The 18,321-nt window shown below is 40.4% G+C and overlaps 2 long non-coding RNA genes across 2 annotated transcripts in view; both read right to left on the bottom strand.

Moving 5' to 3' along the window:
* Positions 1-1,565: 1,565 nt before the first annotated feature.
* On the bottom strand, positions 1,566-6,202 carry LOC124998293. The gene is made up of 2 exons (XR_007111045.1): positions 2,330-6,202; positions 1,566-1,767 (listed from the first exon to the last, which is right to left on the bottom strand). It is a non-coding gene; the product is annotated as an uncharacterized LOC124998293 (long non-coding RNA).
* Positions 6,203-7,725: 1,523 nt separating this feature from the next.
* LOC124998292 overlaps positions 7,726-18,321 on the bottom strand; it is a 39,581-nt gene continuing 28,985 nt past the window's right edge. The window contains exons 2-3 of the long non-coding RNA XR_007111044.1: positions 9,084-9,158; positions 7,726-8,016 (exon numbers count right to left, since the gene is read on the bottom strand). This is a non-coding gene — a long non-coding RNA (uncharacterized LOC124998292). The remainder of the gene's footprint in view (positions 8,017-9,083; positions 9,159-18,321) is intronic.

The raw sequence follows: 18,321 nt of genomic DNA, 5'->3' as shown, positions 1-18,321 counted from the left end.
AGGAGGTTATCACGCCCATAAATTTACAGGCTAAGCTGAAGAACATATAGTAAGTTTAATTGGTGGTGGAGGTCCACTATTTGACAGACGGGTTAAACCTTAGACGGATTTAATTCTCCCTTTCTTCCTTTATTTTCCATTTCCCTTTTCAACATGCGACTGTCGCAGGTAAGGGCCTCTTCCCCCAGACTGAGGAGGGGGACTTTTCCCTTCTGGCCACCTCGGATGGCTCAACAGGGGCAGGTTAGCAGACCCCTACTTTGGTAGTCTCACGGACATATTAAGTTTAGTTGGATGTTAACTCATGTTTTAGTTGTTTATTATTCACTGATGTATTCCCTGCCGGTTCTGGCGGGTAGGGGGAAGCGTACCAGGTTTCTGAGTGAAGCGGAGGGGGAAATCACATAAATGCATAACAGATCCTTGAAAATAGCTTCGTTCAATATAAATGATATACACAGTGGAGTTAAGAGTGGGAAAACATTGGTAAAATTAAAGAAGGATAAAAGCCAAATAGCTTTCTTACAAGAGTCACACCTCAGTGACTCTGAGCATGCTAAGTTGAATACATCGGGATTTAAACATGTTTATTTTTCTTCCCATGGATCAGGTAGGTGGAGAGGAGTGGCGATCTTGATATCTGGTACTATAAATTACAAACACATATCAGAACATAAAGACAACAAAGGTATATTTGTTATGATTACAGGCAAAGTAGAAATGATGAGTCCCCTTAACATGTATGTTCCTCCTGGTAGCAGGGACGGACTGGGACTAAAAAACGGCCCTGGACTTTGACTAGGCCCGGACCAAAGCAATCGGCAAGCAGAAACTCAACAACAACAACAACAATAACGCCTGGCATGAGTGTCACAATACTTTAATTGTGGCTCATGATACTGTACCATCCAAAGTATAGCAATAGCACTGATGTTGACTAGATGTTGTGTTAAGACACAGAAATGAAGGTAACATCACACTGCAGTCCCTCTAGCTGAAAAACAGATATATGAAACACACAACACATAGTATTGTATGATTTATGATAATCACAATGTAATCAGGCTGTAAATATACAGTTTAACTTGAGTATTGACATATAAATGAAGGCAACACTTTAAAAAGTGAAAGCACAACATATTTCTTAATATTAGCTACTACTGCATGTGGCATTTTACAACTAAAATGTTTAAGTTTAGCTGTTTTAACTTCTGTAATCATTATTTAATTTAATTTTTTGCATTGTACTGAGCAACACAAACTGGGTATAGATAAAAATATAGCAACCTGAATAACTTTTCTTAACATCAGCCCAAGTACCACAAGTAACTCTCTTTCTTCCTCTCTCATGTTCCATACTTACTTGCCCTGTGTGTCTGTGGAACCAGGACATTTCTCTGACCCTCATCATCACAGGTGGCCCTATCATGTTGGATGCTGCTAATATTAAACTGAACTTCAGTGTTGCTGCTGCTGGCTGTGCTGCTGAACATTTCAGTTAATTTGCGGCATTTAGTTGCTTCACTCTCTAAATGACGCTTTTTTTTTTTTTTTTTTTTTTTTTGCCGTCGTCTTCTCAGTCCCACCCATTTCTTTCCGTTATTTTTATTTATTTTTATTTTTTTTTACCGGCGTTCTCCATATTCTTTCTATGCTTGAACATCTTGGCTGCTGCTCCTCCGCTTCTTCTTGTTCTTCTCCTTAATTGGCGGACACGACCGGGCCGCTGGCATCCAAGTTAAAGGTGCCCTGCTGCCACCTACCGTACTGGAGTGTGAAACAGTAGATTAGCAGGTGGAAGTGAACGTCCTGGACTACCGGCCGTTCTGTGATTCTCCAGATCACACAGATGGCCAGTCCGCCCCTGCCTGGTAGTCATGGGCGTAGCGGACACGGGGTACGTCCCGTATCTGTGCCCTCTGACCCCCGCACTTTATTTTACAGCCACTACAACCACTCAATTAATTTTTCACATGTGGAAACACGTTTTTCCGAGCCGCCTCTAAACGCATCATGAGCAGGCGGAGCAAAGCGCACGTTCAAACGGCAGAAGGCGGCAATATTGCGATTATACAACAATTACACACAGTTCACTAGTTCAGCAAGTAGCCCGAGCCTTAGTAACGACCTAGCAACGGAGAAACTTTCTAGTCCTGTCAAAGCTTATGGAGATCTTGGAGTTTAGTACCGCATATATAAACACTAAACTGCTTTGTTAGTTCAATCTTGTAGTAACTAAGATATCTGCTGACAAAGAGATTTTTCCATGGACAGATTGGCCTCCTAACTTCACATTTATTTTGAAGCTCGTGCCTTATCACCGACTCACCTGATGGAGGATGAGCCAAACATTTCCAGTAACTCCACAGTGTTGTAAAGTCCAAAAGTCAAAGTGTGTTGAACAAAGATCGATGGAATCAGAATGAACATCATGTTTTTATCTAACGGAGTATTCCTCTCAGTCCAGATTAGTCCACCTGTAGTCTAAATATAAATATTTTCTCTGCGCTCACTGAACTGTTTGATCTCCAACATGCTGCACACAGACGAGGTACACACCTGTATTAACGAGGTAACACAGAGAAAATTCATTAAAGAAAGCTGACATTGTAAATTCAGATGTATTACTTTATTAAAGTTGACTTCCAGTGGACTTCGTATTCGTATTTATTTACATGTTCTATATTTTCAGGAGGTGACAATGTGGAGATGGCGGAGTGATATTTTTAGTGATTAGTCAGGTGTGTTGTCATGCTGACTGAAGCACATTCTAAACGTCTAGTTGACCAATCGGATTGCTTGACCTACTTGTATAATTTTACTTGAGTTTGTGTTTTATTGGCTGTATTTTTGTGGTAGTTAAAGTTTAAAGTACATGAATTTGCTGATTGCTGATTATTATTTTTGATTGAATGATTGCATCAATGTTATTTGATGAATAAATCAGACTTTAGGCTACTCAAAAGTTACACAGTCTTTGAGTATTTTTTTCACTAAATACTTTTTCACTGTGATTTAAGCAATTATTTGGATGAGTACTTTTTACTTCTACATAAGTAATATTGTTCTAAAGAAACAATACCCTTACTTAACTACAATTTTTGGCTACTCTACCTCCTAGGAATAAACCCACTCTTCCAAAATTTCTGCACAGAACTTGTGCTCACTATTGTTCTGCACATATTTTTTCATCTTTATACAACAGAAAGAGCAGGGTGGGGGAGGAGAAAGCAGCAGGGATGGACATGGAGGGTCTTCACAGCAGGTGAGGAGAAATTCGAACTAAAGTCCTTAGAATGTCTCAGTTATAATTGGCTGAGAAAAAATATCGATAGCATAAAAGAGATTTTGAGGTTAAATTCTACTACTACTGTATCACTTCTATTTCAAAATTATGCTGTCCACATGTTTTTTGGTATTCTGTGTTTGAGCTCCGGTGAGGAGATATAATTGAACGTTAGTACTTGAGTTTTCTGTATGTTCAGTTTATAACCTGAATATGTTCCAAATACATCAAGGAGATCATATAAAACTAGTCAAAACTAGTCTTACCAAATGTTTTTGTCCGTGTTGCAATAGGCAGCACAGGGGATGATACAGTAAATCACTCAATAGGCCTCTGAACAATGTGTAACCCCTCACTTCTAAAATGATGACTACGCCCCTGCCTTAACCTTTTTTAAACAAATATAAGTAAACTGCCATAAACTACAGGTTGCAATAAACTATATAATTATTTTAAGTGTAACTGTTTTCAAGTATCTGAACTGTGTAATAATGTTCAGTGTAACAGGTTTCTTTTTTTAAAAAAAAATAATAATTCAACAATGAATATTCAACAAAGTCAACATATTCAGCATTTTACAAAAAAACTGTCTCTGTGCAAAAATGGGTTTTAAAACGTGACCAACTCCCTGAGAAGAAAAAAACAAAAACCTAAAGGTTTGTTGTGCAAAAATGACAACTTTAATCTTCACGTCACATTCAGCGACTGGTGTGGGCCTTCTTTATGCTGCAGATCTTCTCAAATCTGGGTTGCAGTTTTGAGATTGCCACTCTGATTTTCAAAGTCCAGCTTTGATCTGTATTTTGTCTTGATTGAGGCAACAGCAGAAAAACCTATCTCACATAGGTAGGATGTGGCAAAAGGAAGAAATATGGCCAGGGCTCTCTTACGTAGCATTGGGTAATCTTATCCACTCCAATCCAAAATGCAGCCAGTGTCTTTGACTGAAACTACAGCCTCATTGTTGAATCAGCTGCAGCCTCATTGTTGAATCAGAGGTGACATCAATGAACCGTTCCTCCCCTGATGTACTGAAGTCAGCAGGTCGTGTTGCACTGATCCAGTCATATTCTTTGGGTTCCTGCATCAGGAAGTATTTCTGGAAATGTTTCTGAAGGGCGGAGATGTGTGCTTTCATGCATGGGATCACTGTGTTCTGCAGTTTGTTGACTTCAATGAATGCTTTCAAATGAGTCCACATTTCCATCTTTCGCTGCAGCCACATCTCAAGTTTTCTGATGAATGATGTGATTTTATCTGCCAGATTGGGGTGTGTGTATTTGTGCCCTGCAACTGCAAATTCACTTCATTGAGAATTGAAACATGTCACTGAGGTATCCAAGTTTCATGAGTAACTGGTTACAGTAAAATTTGTGGGCAAGATCATTGCCCTCTTCCTTCAAAAAGATGCAGATTTCATCTTGCAGTTCAAATACCCTGGACAGCATCTTCCCACATGACAGCCAACAGGACTCGCTGTGAAACAGAACAGCTGTGTGGTTGGAGCCCATTTTCTTGCACAATGCTGAAAAAATCCGGGCTTTGACAGGTTGTGTTTTGATGTAGTTGACGGTGGTGACGTTGGTCATTACATCATTCAGCTCGGGACTCAGCTGTTTAGACGCCAGTGCTTCACAGTGTGTCATGCAGTGCGTCCACTGCGCATTGGGGGAGATGCGCTTGATCAGAGCTTGCAGCCCTCCCCATTTCCCAGCCATAGCCTGCGCTAAGTCTGTGCAGAACCCCACACAGTCCTCCCATTTCAGATTGTCCTCTTTCAAGTAACAGTCAATGACTTTAACAGTTCTTGCTGTGGCTCTGCCCGTAACTTGTTTGCAGAAAAGCAGTTCCTCACTCATGTCATCTCCATCTATGAATCTGATGTAAGTAATCAATAAACAGTCTTTGTTACCGTCGGTGGCTTCATCCATCTGCAGAGAAAAGCTGCTGTCACGCACCTTATCATTAAGCTGCTCCTCTATGTGCTTTGACATGTCATAAATGCACCTGCCGATGGTGTTGTTGGACAGAGGAATAGCCCTTAGTTTGCTGGCTGGCTGTTGTGCACAGCAGTTAACATGGTTTTGTTTGAAAACTCAACTGGCTTGTCTTTGTGCTCTGGATGTTTTGTCTCCAAGTGGCATCTAAGCTTGTTTGGCTTCAAGCTGCCACAAGCTAGCACTTTAAGACAGACACACTGCGGTCTCTCCTCATTACCCACTGTTGTACAGGTGAAGTCATAGACAAGATATGTGTCCTCATATTTTCTAGTATTTGCCTTGGAAGGCAGTTGCTTTGGAAGCACATTTGGCAATGCTTCATCTTCTGCTTTGTGTTTACGTGGAACCCCGCCAAAAACTTGTCCATGTTATGCTAGCTAGTGTCATTTATTGATTGATTGATTCATTCATTCCATTTGCACCCCATGCCCCCCCTTCAATGCTGCTGTGATTACTGCCGTAATCTAACATGTTACCCCAATTGCTGGCCTCTCCCCAACTGAGAGGCTGCACCCTTCCTCCCTCCTAAGAAAGAAACCTGTTCAACATCTTACCTATCAGGGCAGAGGCCCCATAGGAACCTTATGTACCAACAATTTAGCTTAACAGCTGTAACATTTGAAGTCAAGAGACCTGTTCGGTGTATGCGCATTAGTGTCTGTATTCATATCTATGAATATATGTGTGTGTGTGTGTGTGTGTGTGTGTGTGTGAGTGTGTGTATGTGTGTGTGTATTTGCGTACCCATATGTCTGTGAAGTCGATGATGTATGAATATGCATGAGTTTGTGTAACTGAAACAAAACAAAAATGCTAGGTATTACAGTATGAAAGCTCACAAACTAGCCACTTGTTAGCAGGTTGACTCCATGTCATATTACTCAATATTGTAAAGAATATTATCCCTCGCTGGTGATCCCAAACAATCCTTAATCAAGCAACAGTATTTATGAACCAATTCAGTGTCACTGTTATCAGCCTTGGCATTCACAAGGGGTAAAGCAAATTGTACTATATGACAGTACATCCATATATATACCAGTTGGGGTCAAATATGTGGGGTTTAAAAGAAAATACAAAACAAACAGAAAACTAGCTAACAGCAACCATGTTTTACTGAAAAAGTTAAATGTCTCTACTATCGGCATCAGGGGCTTATATAAAAAGAACTAAAATGGCTGGGAGATGCGGTGGATGTAGTCTGCTGCCGCCCAATGGTTGCCATCTTGGTTCCTTAAAAGGCGGTAGAGCATCCCATCGACAACTTCACAAATAAAGTACTCTTTACTTAACAACCAGACCTTCTCTTACTGTCCAGTTAGAACGACACTGTAAAGAAAATTATCTCATTGAATAGTTAGATGGCAGAAGAGGAATCGAATCCTAAATCCTAAATAATTTCAATGTCTTTCCTGTCAGCCATACCTGCTTTTTACCTCAGATCGCAATGGCAATCTCAGCCTAGAGTGGCAAAAGTGTCTAATTTCTGTAGAAATTATGTGCCAGTTGAGAGTTCTTTTACAAACGGTTTAGCTTTGACTGGATCCATGAAGCTTCTCTGCATTCCATCCCGCGTTGTAATCCTCAACTTGACTGGGTACCACATCCCGTATTTTATACCCTCACACTGTTGCAGAAGTTGTTTCACCTGCTTGAATGCCGCCCGCTGCCGTGCCACTGACTGTATATAATCAGGAAAAATCCAAATCCTGTGACATTTTGTGCTGCAAGTGATTTCCGCAGGATCGCTTCAAGATCGCTCCTGGTAATAGTGACATTTGACCACAAAGGCTCTTGCTAGCTGCCCTTCATCCGGAGGTTGTTGGAGGGTGCAGTGTGCTCTATTTAAGACGGTCAGCTTATCCAGGTTCAGTGCTTTCTGTAGTACTCCAGCTACAAATGTAGTCGGGCGGGTGCCCTCTTCACGTCTTTCTTTGATACTGAAAATGCGTAAATTGCATCTCCGCAGCATTGCGCTGCTCCAGAGCCTTAGCCCTAGCGTTAACACGCTCAATGGCCGTTTTCATTTCGTCTTTAACAGTGCTTATTTGTTTGTCTCTGCTTTCTCATCTATTTTTGCCAGCAGTTCAGCCTTCAAAGACGTAATAGCGTCGAGTATAGCTGATTGAGCAGGGTCCGTGCTCTCTGGATGTTCTGTGGCTTTAGTGCCTCACCTCAAATCCAGCATCTTGTGTCGTCGGAAAGTCATAACATAATTAATAAAAACTCACGTTTTCACCGTCTTTCAGTCTACGCTATGGCTCAGTAGGTAGAGCAGCTTGTCCATGAACTGAAGGGTTAGCGGTTCAATCCCCCGAGTGTGCCAAGTGTCCTTGAGCAAGATACTGAACCCCCAGTTGCTCCCAATGCAACTGGCGCTGGTCTGTGAATGTGTGTGTGCTTGTGTGAGCGAATGAGTGGATGTGTCTCTGACTGTAAAAGCGCTTTGAGTAGGTAGAAAAGTGCTATATAAGAGCAAGACCATTTATACAACACTCAAGCTACATCTCTCCGAGGTCCAACCGGAAGACCCCTACATTTTTATTTATTTATATTATATATAAATTTCTTTCACAGGACCGCACAGTGGATTGTGCAATGAAATCTCCCACCAAGATGGTCCGTGTCCGAGTCCAGCTCGGGCCTTTCTGGGTGGCTTTCTTCCTGTGTCCCTGTGTTCCTGTGTCTGCGACGGTTTTCTTTCGGTTTCCTCCGACCCTCCAAAGAAAGCTACACAATTCATATGGGATAAATAAAGTATATGTCTATCTATTACACACAAATATTTATATATTATATATCATATCTTTAAAGCAGAAACTCTACCCGTACAGTTTTGAGAAACGTTTCGACAGTCATCCATATAGCTTCTCCAGTTCTAAGGGTTTGAGTCACCAAATTTAAAAAAATGCTAAATATGTGTGGCAGACTGACAAGGGTATCCTTGGACCAAGCTAAGGAGTAAGTGAAGCATAGGGCTCATCTAAGCTCAAAACTATGCAAGTATCAGACCTGTAACTACAACACAAGCATAAACACAGGTGATGTTAAGGATAACGCCCTGTAATACTGCCGCAGGAAATCAAAGACAGCACAGGTTTACTCATCCATTCTGCCAATGGAGGTCTGACAGCTCATCTTCTCTTGTTGACTGTGTGAAACTTGTGTAAACATCTGTGGACGTCTAATGTTTTCTGTATGCATGAGTGATGAATGTGATCCATAGGTGAGGATGACACACAGACATGTCTGTGTAGCCTATGGTGTTTTAGAGTGTCTTATAAGTACAAGTATCTTATATACTGTGCATACACCATAAAGGCAATGTAAAGTCACACAAGTCCTACTAGGAGGAAAACTACGTGTTTACCGATAACAATGGACATTTTTATTACTTTCTGTTAGCATTAAGGAAGTGTGCTGGCATTAAAATATACCCCTGAACAGGGCGTGTTGTACATTAAGATTATGAGAACACATTATAAAGTCAAAACTGAGCAAACCTGTGATGTAAGAAGTGGATCTCTATGATCAGTAAGCAGTATGATATAAACAAAAGTGTGCTACCTCTTTAAAAAGGGTGCATGTACATGATACACTGTTTTGTCCATTTTCTAGAGCCAGGTGTATGCTGCTGTTATTTATCACATGTTCCTTCTTTTTTCAGCTAATCTATAAGGCTCATACACTGAGCAGCCATAACGTTAAAATCACTGACTGGAGAAGTAATCAAATGGAGTAATAACATTGGACTTTTTTACTTTTGGACTTTTGGCATTTGTGAAGATATTACTTACTTTGCACTGCCCTGGTAAAAGAGAGGTTTGTGTGCACTCCTCCACTCTATCAAGTCCTGCTTGTTGAAAAAGATACTGTATGAAAACAGAATGGGAAAGGTAGTTATATTTCAGACCTGTGGACACCATTATTGCATCCAAATGGAAATTAAACCAAATACATCTCTGTTGTCATATTTCCAGGACTGAAACAGTCAATTAAAGAAAAATAAGGCAGAAAGTAATTGTCAGGTACCATATTTTGATGACTGCTTAATACCGTAAGTAATATATTCACAGTATAGTCACATATTTATGAAAAAAAAACTACACCATAGCTAAAATGATAAAACAACTAAATAGATCAATGAATCATAAAAATAATCATTAGTTACTATTGCAGCCATTTATAATTTTCATACACACTGTCATGACAGCTATAATGTGAGTGTAAAAGGGAAAGATACAGCTCAGTAATAGTCCCACCTTTTTAACTGTGATAACAAGCTGTCACAATGATCACCACAATGATCGCTGACAAGGTCAGTGTGCTGTGGTGGTGAGTAGGGTGATGGAGTTCACAAAAAGTTTCCAAGCTGCCTTACACTATTAAGTTGCTAAAGCCTGTGGCACTTTTTCCAAAGGAGTCAGTGCCAAGACTCCACTTCCTACACAGCATGACAAGGCAAACATGTCATTTGCACACCAGGGATGAAAGAATGGCAATCCCGCAGAAAATGTATGCATTCTAGAGAAAATGTTTCAGATATGTTAGTAATATTCTTCTATGATCTGACACGTGGAGATCAGCAGATGCAGCACTTCCTGCCACCCAGGTGCGCTCGTTCAGGAGATCAATGACGTCATCCCACAGCTGCTCTCTCAACGTCCATCAGTCTCCACTGTGGTCGTTCGCCCTGGTACGTGCGACCTAAAACTGCAGTAATCAGAGAAGCTTAAGGAGGACTACATCTCCCTCATAAGTACTATTATGGACTCCAACAAACAGTGTGTAGTTTCTGGCCCCTTTGTTCCCCCCCGTTTAGGTGATGTAAAATTCAGCCGACTCAGACAACTCCACATCTGGCTCAAAGGATAGTGCCGCAGCCGAGACATCCCATATGTGGACAACTTCACCTCTTTTTTCAAAAGAACTGACCTCTTCAAAAATGACCATTTCCACCCAAATCTTAACGGATCTCGCCTCCTTTCCCTGAACATTGACCTCACCCTGCACTCCTCCATGGCTTACTCTGTTTGACGGTCACCAATTCCACACTCCAAGCACTATAGCAGTCCAGTGATAATCTCATTTATCCCTGTTATCACAAACTTAAGGCCTAAGAAATGCACTTCTGATCTCACCAGTTCAGCTAACCTCAGTAATCTTGTCCATATCTCTCCAGTTATCAGCTCCCCACACAGAAATGCACCTCAAAAAATAAAAATAAAAATGGCTCTATTAAATGTCAGGTCTCTTACAAATAAATCATTTTTAATAAATGGACTCATTAGTACCCACAGTCTAGACTTCACTCTACTAACTGAAACCTGGCTGGATAAAAATGGAACCGCTACACTCATTGAGTCTCCACCTCCAAACTTCAATTTCTTCCAAACGACCAGAACTGATAGGAGAGGTGGTGGAATTGCTGCTGTATTCTCTGACACTTATGGCTGTAAGGAAGTCCACCTTAAATTCATATAATTTGAATACCTTGCCTTGTCAGTACACTGCAAATCTACAGTCTTAATAATAACTGTTTACCGTCCACCAAAATCCAAATGTGGATTTCTGGAAGATTTGTCTCAGCTATTATCTAAAGTTTCCACTGATTATGACTGTCTTATTATATCTGGTGACTTTAACATTCACATTGACATTGAAACTGATCAAGATGCCATAAGCTTTAATAGTCTGCTAGAGGCATTTGACCTCTCTCAACATGTCCGTGGACCCACCCACAATAAAGACCATACTCTTGACCTTGTCATCTCAAAAGGACTTAACATTACAATGCCTCTTGTTGTGGATGTATATTTTCTGATCACTGTTGCATTTATTTTGATGTTTCTGCTTTCCCTGTACAACGTAACAGCTCTCGATTACTCAAAAGACACATAATTAAAGACAATACTATCGAAAGCTTTCAGAAGAATGTAAAAGAGATGTCGCTATCCACAATATCTTCAACTGGGGACCTTGTGGACAACTTCAACTCAAATATACAAAGTATCTTTGACAAAATTGCACCACTCAAAACTAAATATGGGCTCCCTGGAGAAATGGAGTGGACATCAGATGCTCAAAGAGAAAGTGTCATCAGGCAGAGCAACAGTGGAGAAAAACAAGACTTCCGGTTCACAACACCTATCAGTCTGGTTTTCGTTCCCACCATAGCACAGAAACGGCACTTATTAAAGTTTTAAATGAGCTACGTATAAACACAGACTCAAAAAATTTCTCGATTCTTGTTCTACTTTATCTTAGCTCTGCGTTTGACACTGTTGACCACAAAATTTAACTGGAAAGGATTGAAAGGTGGGTTGGCTTGTCTGGCCCAGTTCTAAATTGGTTCAGAACCTACCTCTATGATAGGCAGTTTTATGTCTCCATTGGTGAATTCAACTCAAACAAAATGAACATTACATGTGGGGTACCTCATGGGTCAATTCTTGGACCACTGCTGTTCAATCTCTACATGCTTCCACTCTCTCATGTCATACGCAAACATAATCTTAGTTACCATAATTATGCAGATGATTTGCAACTTTACATTTCGCTACACCCAGTTGACCTATCACCAATGATATCCCTCACTCAGTGCATCAAAGATATTAATCAATGGATGTCAGAAAACTTTTTACAACTAAACAAAGACAAAACAAAAATAATCATCTTTGGTGCATAGGGTCAGAGACTGAAAATCGCAGCACATCTCAACTCTCTCTCTTGATAGCAAAACTGAAGCAAGGAATCTGGGCGTAATTATCAACAGTAATCTAAATTTCAGAAGCCATATCAATCACATTACAAGATCATCTTTTTATCATCTCAAAAATATCTCCAAATTGAGGGGCTTTCTGTCAAAATCAGACTCGGAAAAATTAATCCACGCATTTATAACAAGTAGATTAGATTACCGTAATGGTTTATTCACTGGACTCCCGAATTCCAGTATTCAGAGGTTACAACTAATTCAAAATGCAGCTGCATGTATTCTCACAAATCTTTGCATTGGTTACCTGTTAGAACAAGAATCAATTTCAAAATACTGCTCCTGGTTTATAAAGCACTACATGGCTTTGCACCTCAGTACATCACAGATATGCTCATCACTTACACCCCAGCAAGAACACTTCGGTCAACAGGCAGTGGCAATTTACTCATCCCTCGCACCAGATCCTAAGAAGGGGAGGCAGCTTTTAGTGTGTATGCCCCACAAAAATGGACCACCTTGCCTGACACAGTTAGACATGCCACATCAGTAGCCATCTTTAAAAACAGATTAAAAACGTATCTTTTTTCAACAGCATTCTGCTGACCTGTGTGTGTGTGTGTGTGTGTGTGTGTGTGTGTGTGCATGTGTGCGTGTGTGCATGTGTGGCTGTGTGAGTTGGTACGCATGTATGCGATTAAGTGTGAATGTGGTGAAAATGGCATACATATGATTGTTTACTTGCACTTATACCTTTCAATTGATTCCAAACTGATTTTTATGTAACTGTTTGTATTGTAACTATGTATACCTCTTGTAAAGCACATTGAGTCTGCCTTGTGTACTCATGTGACGAACGTAGAACGTAGGACCTACGTTCTACGTTCTACGTTCGTTACATGAGTAAGCGTATTGTGTCACTTCCCGATTCTGCAGTGCTGCTGTGGGTGCTTACACTGTTTTAGCTCCGTTAAACATTTTCTGTATAAGTGGTGAAACTCCTGTTTTTGAGTTTACCCAACCACCTGTCCTCTGTAGCACCTTGTTAATCTCACGTTTCTTCTCAGTTTAATCAATTTTGGTGTATTTAGCGGTTAACTATGGCTACTTTCTCTCCCTCTGCTTCTCCTTCTCTCTCCTGCTTGTCGTGCCACATATTTAGCTACTCCTCTGCCTCCTTTAGTGGTAATGGTACCTGTAACAAATGTAGCTTATTTGTAGCTTTGGAGGCTAGGCTCTCTGAATTGGAAGCACGGCTCCGCACCATGCAAAACCCAATAGTTAGCCAGCGCCCTGTAGCCGGTGCACCAAATCTTACCTGAAACTGCTGGCTAAGGCTAAGGCTAAGTATGGTACGATTGTTATTCACGTTGGCAGTAATGACCAACGGTTACGCCAATCGGAGGTCACTAAACTTAATGTTGAATTGGTGTGTAAGTTTGATAAAACTATGTCGGACTCTGTAGTTTTCTCTGGTCCCCTGCCCAATCTGACCAGTGACGATGTATATAGTCGCATGTCGTCATTCCACCGCTGGTTATCTAGGTGGTGTCCAGCCAACGATGTGGCCTATGTTGATAATTGGAACTCTTTCTGGGGAAAGCCTGGGCTGATTAGACGAGATGGAGTTCATCCCACCTTGGCGGGTGCTTCTCTTATCTCTAGGAATCTGGTCGATTTTATTAACACCCCAAAACCATGACAACCCAGAGTTCAGCCCAGGAGGCAGAGCTGCAGTCTTACACGCCTCTCTGTCGCTTCTCTAGTACTGTCTCACACCCATAACTCCATAGATGTGCTGTGTGCTCCCAGATTTTCTAAATGGAAAAATAACAATAGAGGAGTTATTCATAGGAACCTTATCCAAATCAACACAAATTCACTAGTACAACAGAGCAGTAAGAAAATTAAATGTGGTCTTTTGAATGTCAGGTCTCTCTCATCTAAATCACTTACAGTGACCGATTTGATAACTGATCATCAGATTGATCTATTTAGTTTGACTGAAACGTGGCTGCAGGATGAGTGTGTCAGTTTAAATGAGTCCACGCCACCCAGTCATAGTAACTATCACATTCCTCGAGGCAAGGCCGAGGAGGAGGAGTGGCAGCATCTTCCAATCTGATTTATGTATTAATCCTAGACCTAAGCAAAGCTTTAATTAGTTTGAAAGCCTTACTCTTAGTCTTCCTCATCCAGACTGGAAAACACAAAAAACAATTCTCTTTGTTGTGGTGTATCGCCCACCTGCTCCTTACTCGGAATTTTTAGCTGAATTCTCTGAGTTTCTCTGTGATTTAGTGCTTAGAACAGATAAAGTCATTATAGTAGGTGACTTTAACATCCATGTTGATGTTGGCAGTGACAGTCTTAGCTCTTCATTTATGTCATTATTAGACTCAATGGGCTTTTCTCAGAATGTAAATGGTTCAACTCACTGTTTCAGTCACACCTTAGATCTTGTACTAACTTATGGCATAGAAACTGAAGGTCTAACCATATATTCTCACAACCCTCTATTGTCTGATCATTCTCTTGTAACATTTGAATTTACTATAAGTAATTACACAGAAATTGGAAAGATATTTCGTTATGGTAGACACTTATCTGATGATGCTGTAACTAGAAGGAATTAATACCTTCAGTATTTACCTCAGTGCCTTATGTTAGTGATGTGGATGTCAGCAACCACAATCTAACTCAATCACAAATAGATTATTTTGTCGATAGCACGACAGCATCGCTTAGTACAACTTTAAATCTAGTTGCTCCTCTTAAAAAGAAGGTGGTAAATCGAAGGAGGGTAGCTCCATGGTATAATTCACAGTTGCGTAGTTCAAAGCAGGCAGTTCGTAAGCTGGAAAGAATTTGGCATTCCACTAGTTCTGAAGAAGCCCACATAGCTTGTAAAGATAGTTTAACAACTAATAAAAAAACTCTCCATAAGATTAGGACAGCATATTATTCTTTATTAATAGAAGAAAACAAGAACAAGAACTCGTTACTATCTGGCTGTCCAAGTAGCTCTTTAAAAAGCCTCCAGTTGATTCAAAACGCTGCAGCAAGAGCATTGACAGGAGTTAGCAAGAGAGATCATATTACTCCAGTATTAGCCTCCATCATTGGCTCCCTTTAAAATCTAGAATTGAATTTAAAATCCTCCTCCTTACATACAAGGCCCTGAAAGGCCTAGCTCCATCATATATGAAAGACCTCATAGTACCATACTGTCCCAACTGATCACTACGATTTCTAAGTGCAGGTCTGCTTGTGGTTCCTAGAGTTTCTAAAAGTAGAATGGGAGGTAGAGCCTTCAGCTATGAGGGTCCTCTCCTATGGAACCAGCTCCCAGTTTGGGTTCGGGAGGCAGACACAATCTCTACGTTTAAGGTCAGGCTTAAGACTTTCCTTTTGAAAAAGCTTATAGCTAGGGCTGGACTTAACGATCCCTTAGTTATGCTGCTATAGGCCTAGGCTGCAGGGGGATGATGCACTGAGGACATGTCCTCTCCTCTTTCTTCTCTGGCTCTTGTCCTCTAATTTCTTATCATTTTATTTTCTATCTCTTATAATTTACTAACCACTGTGTCTTACTCTCTCCCCTCCGCTCCCCTCCCCCTCCATCATCTTGTGAGGGTCTCTGGTCTGGAGTGCTGAATATCTGACCTGTGGAGTTCTAAGCTACATCTGCTGCCGTGGCCTCATCAACCAGCACAGTCTTCAAGGTCTGGATTGCTGTGTATCAGACCTGTGGAGCTCCATAAACCGCATCTGCCCCAGTCTTCATGGCCTCCTCCAGTTGTCCACTCCTACCTAGATGAACAATTCACCAACCTGCCCATGATTCCTGTTATACTCACAAACTGTCACAGATCATCAGCTATGTGTTATATTACTATACCCTACATGTCTCCTTCAGCTTGATGTATGTATCTATGACAGAAGTTTGTTTATCTTGTTTCTCCTGCTCTTCTTTTCTCTCTATCTTCTCTGTTTCTACTCGGCTGGCCTTCGGCAGATGGGTCCCTCCATATGAGCTGGGTTCTGCTCAAGGTTTCTTCCTGTTAAAAGGGAGTTTTTCCTTGCCACCATCGCCCTCAGTCTTGTTCTGGAGGTTGCAGGCTGGTTTTTGTGAAGCGTCTTGAGACGATTTGTATTGTTATTGGCGCTATATGAATAAAACTGAATTGAATTGAATTGTGCATTTTTCTTTTGCAAATTATATGCTTATTTTAGCAGTCAATCACACCTACTGTGAGATGACCTTGTGGTTTGGATGGGTGACAGATTTGTCATGAAATTATTAAGCCTTCCTTTTACCTTCAAATTTACAGACCCTTTTTATCGTTGTAGTCAGTTTGACCCCAGCAATTTGAACCTCCAGATTATGATAACCCAGGTTTATGTGTCAGGTTTGTTGACTACCTAAAGAGTTCCTTTCATCAAAAAGATTCCCCCACTCCACCAAGAGTTTGCAGATTACCATAAAATATTAATTATTGACATTGGAAAGGGACATGTTTAAGTACATATTCTTGTTCTCTAGAACATTTTGTATTAAAACAATTTCTGTTATCAAGAATAATAATGTGTATTATATTTGAGGTCCGTGTCCGTGTCAGCCCAAAATGTTGCTGAAGCTTCGCCTTTTGACATACATACCTTCTCATTCAATTCAATGAGAAGGTGTATCCAAACTTTTGAATAGTAATGTATATACTCCTGCCAAAATGAGCTAAATAATGTAGTTTGTAGTGGGTCACCTCCAGTCCAAAATCCCCATACGCTCTCTAAATGTATCATCTCAAGTATATCCTTTCCCATACACATGACATGCTACCTCTCCCACGCGTCCATCATGTCGCCAGCTGTGAACGTTCCGGCAGGACGGCCCAGCTCCCCCGAACCCAGGCTTCTCGTCAAAATTGTGTCAATTGCGCTGAGAGACCAGTTTATCAATTCCATTTGGTAGTTTGGAAAGCAGTGCGGAGAGAGTCTCTCACAAAGTATAGACAGTAGACAGATGAGATGAGAAGAGCAAAGCAGGGAAGATAAGGGAAAAGAGAGGGAGAGTTAAAATGTGACTGCCTTTGTTGAGAGCCAAAGTTATTTTTATGTAGTGTCAGATACTCCCTCTGGACACCTTCGTGGCCAGAAATGCCCCATAGACTTCTATTATTATTATTAACTACATTATTTGATCATACTGTCATTACAAATGTTAGCATTTAATTTCATTAAGAAGAAAAGTAGTGATATTTGTCATTTTTCGTATTTTGTATTTGATCAGATTCAACCATTTTCCCATTGTATACCGACCTATGAAACTCTTGTAAATTATCCATTTACATTATGGAGCAATGTGACTACCAGGGGTCCCAAGTGTGTGTTGATAAAAGAGGATCTTCTTTATGTTTTTCATGTGTCTTTGAAGAGGTGTTTGAGAAAAATCATGCCCTGTGTTTTACCAGATTCAACCATTTTCCAGTCAGTTATATTATGGAACCATGTGACTGCCATCTTTTGTGCATTTGTGAAATAACTTTTTAAATCAACATCTAATTCATCAACGTAAACATTCCACGTCAGATTCCCCCTAGAAGCTTGTGTCTTCTTCAGATGAGTCCTGCAGCTCACTGGTAGATAAAGGTTGCATGACTAAAGCCTCTGCAATGAAATGTTTCATCTTCGTCTTTTGCAAAGTATGGAATTTATCAATTTGTACTTGTACTTACTTGAAAAGTGAGTAAATTTGCACACAAGTCTGACCATGTGTACACACAAAATCTATTGATAGAACTATTTAATTATTTCCAGTGTGGGTTATGGAGAAGAATTTTGGATCTGGAAGACCATCCCCGACACACAGAAGTTGGAGTGTGATGTTCCAATGTGTCAAGGACACAAAGCACAGAATAACCAGAGGGACATTTTCAAGTCAAAAAAATAAAAACACCAGAGGCTGCAGTTCCAGTATTCGTTGTATTTCTGTTGTTTTTATTTTTGTGAAGCACCTTGTGTTGTATTTTCATGTGTTTAAAGTACTGCATAAAGTCCGATTGATTTGATAACAAAAAGAGCCAGAGGGAAATTAATCAGTTTATTAACAAAAAGTTACCATTTGTTAAACTACAACATGTATGACTCATCGCTGCCGAATTATAGTCTTAACAGACCCACATCTCTGTATTATCTTACATTTCAAGAAAACATGATAAATATATATTAAATCTAGCAGCCACAAAGGTCTGGGCCTCCTGTTGTGATGGCTGCCAGGCACTTATCTCAACAATCAGATTTAAAGCCTGGTATCCTTTATA

The sequence above is a fragment of the Mugil cephalus genome, chromosome 20 (genome assembly GCF_022458985.1).
Source record: "Mugil cephalus isolate CIBA_MC_2020 chromosome 20, CIBA_Mcephalus_1.1, whole genome shotgun sequence".
Lineage (NCBI taxonomy): Eukaryota > Metazoa > Chordata > Actinopteri > Mugiliformes > Mugilidae > Mugil > Mugil cephalus.
Note: the sequence above shows the minus strand (reverse complement) of the source record. Positions and strands in the feature narration are given on the sequence as shown.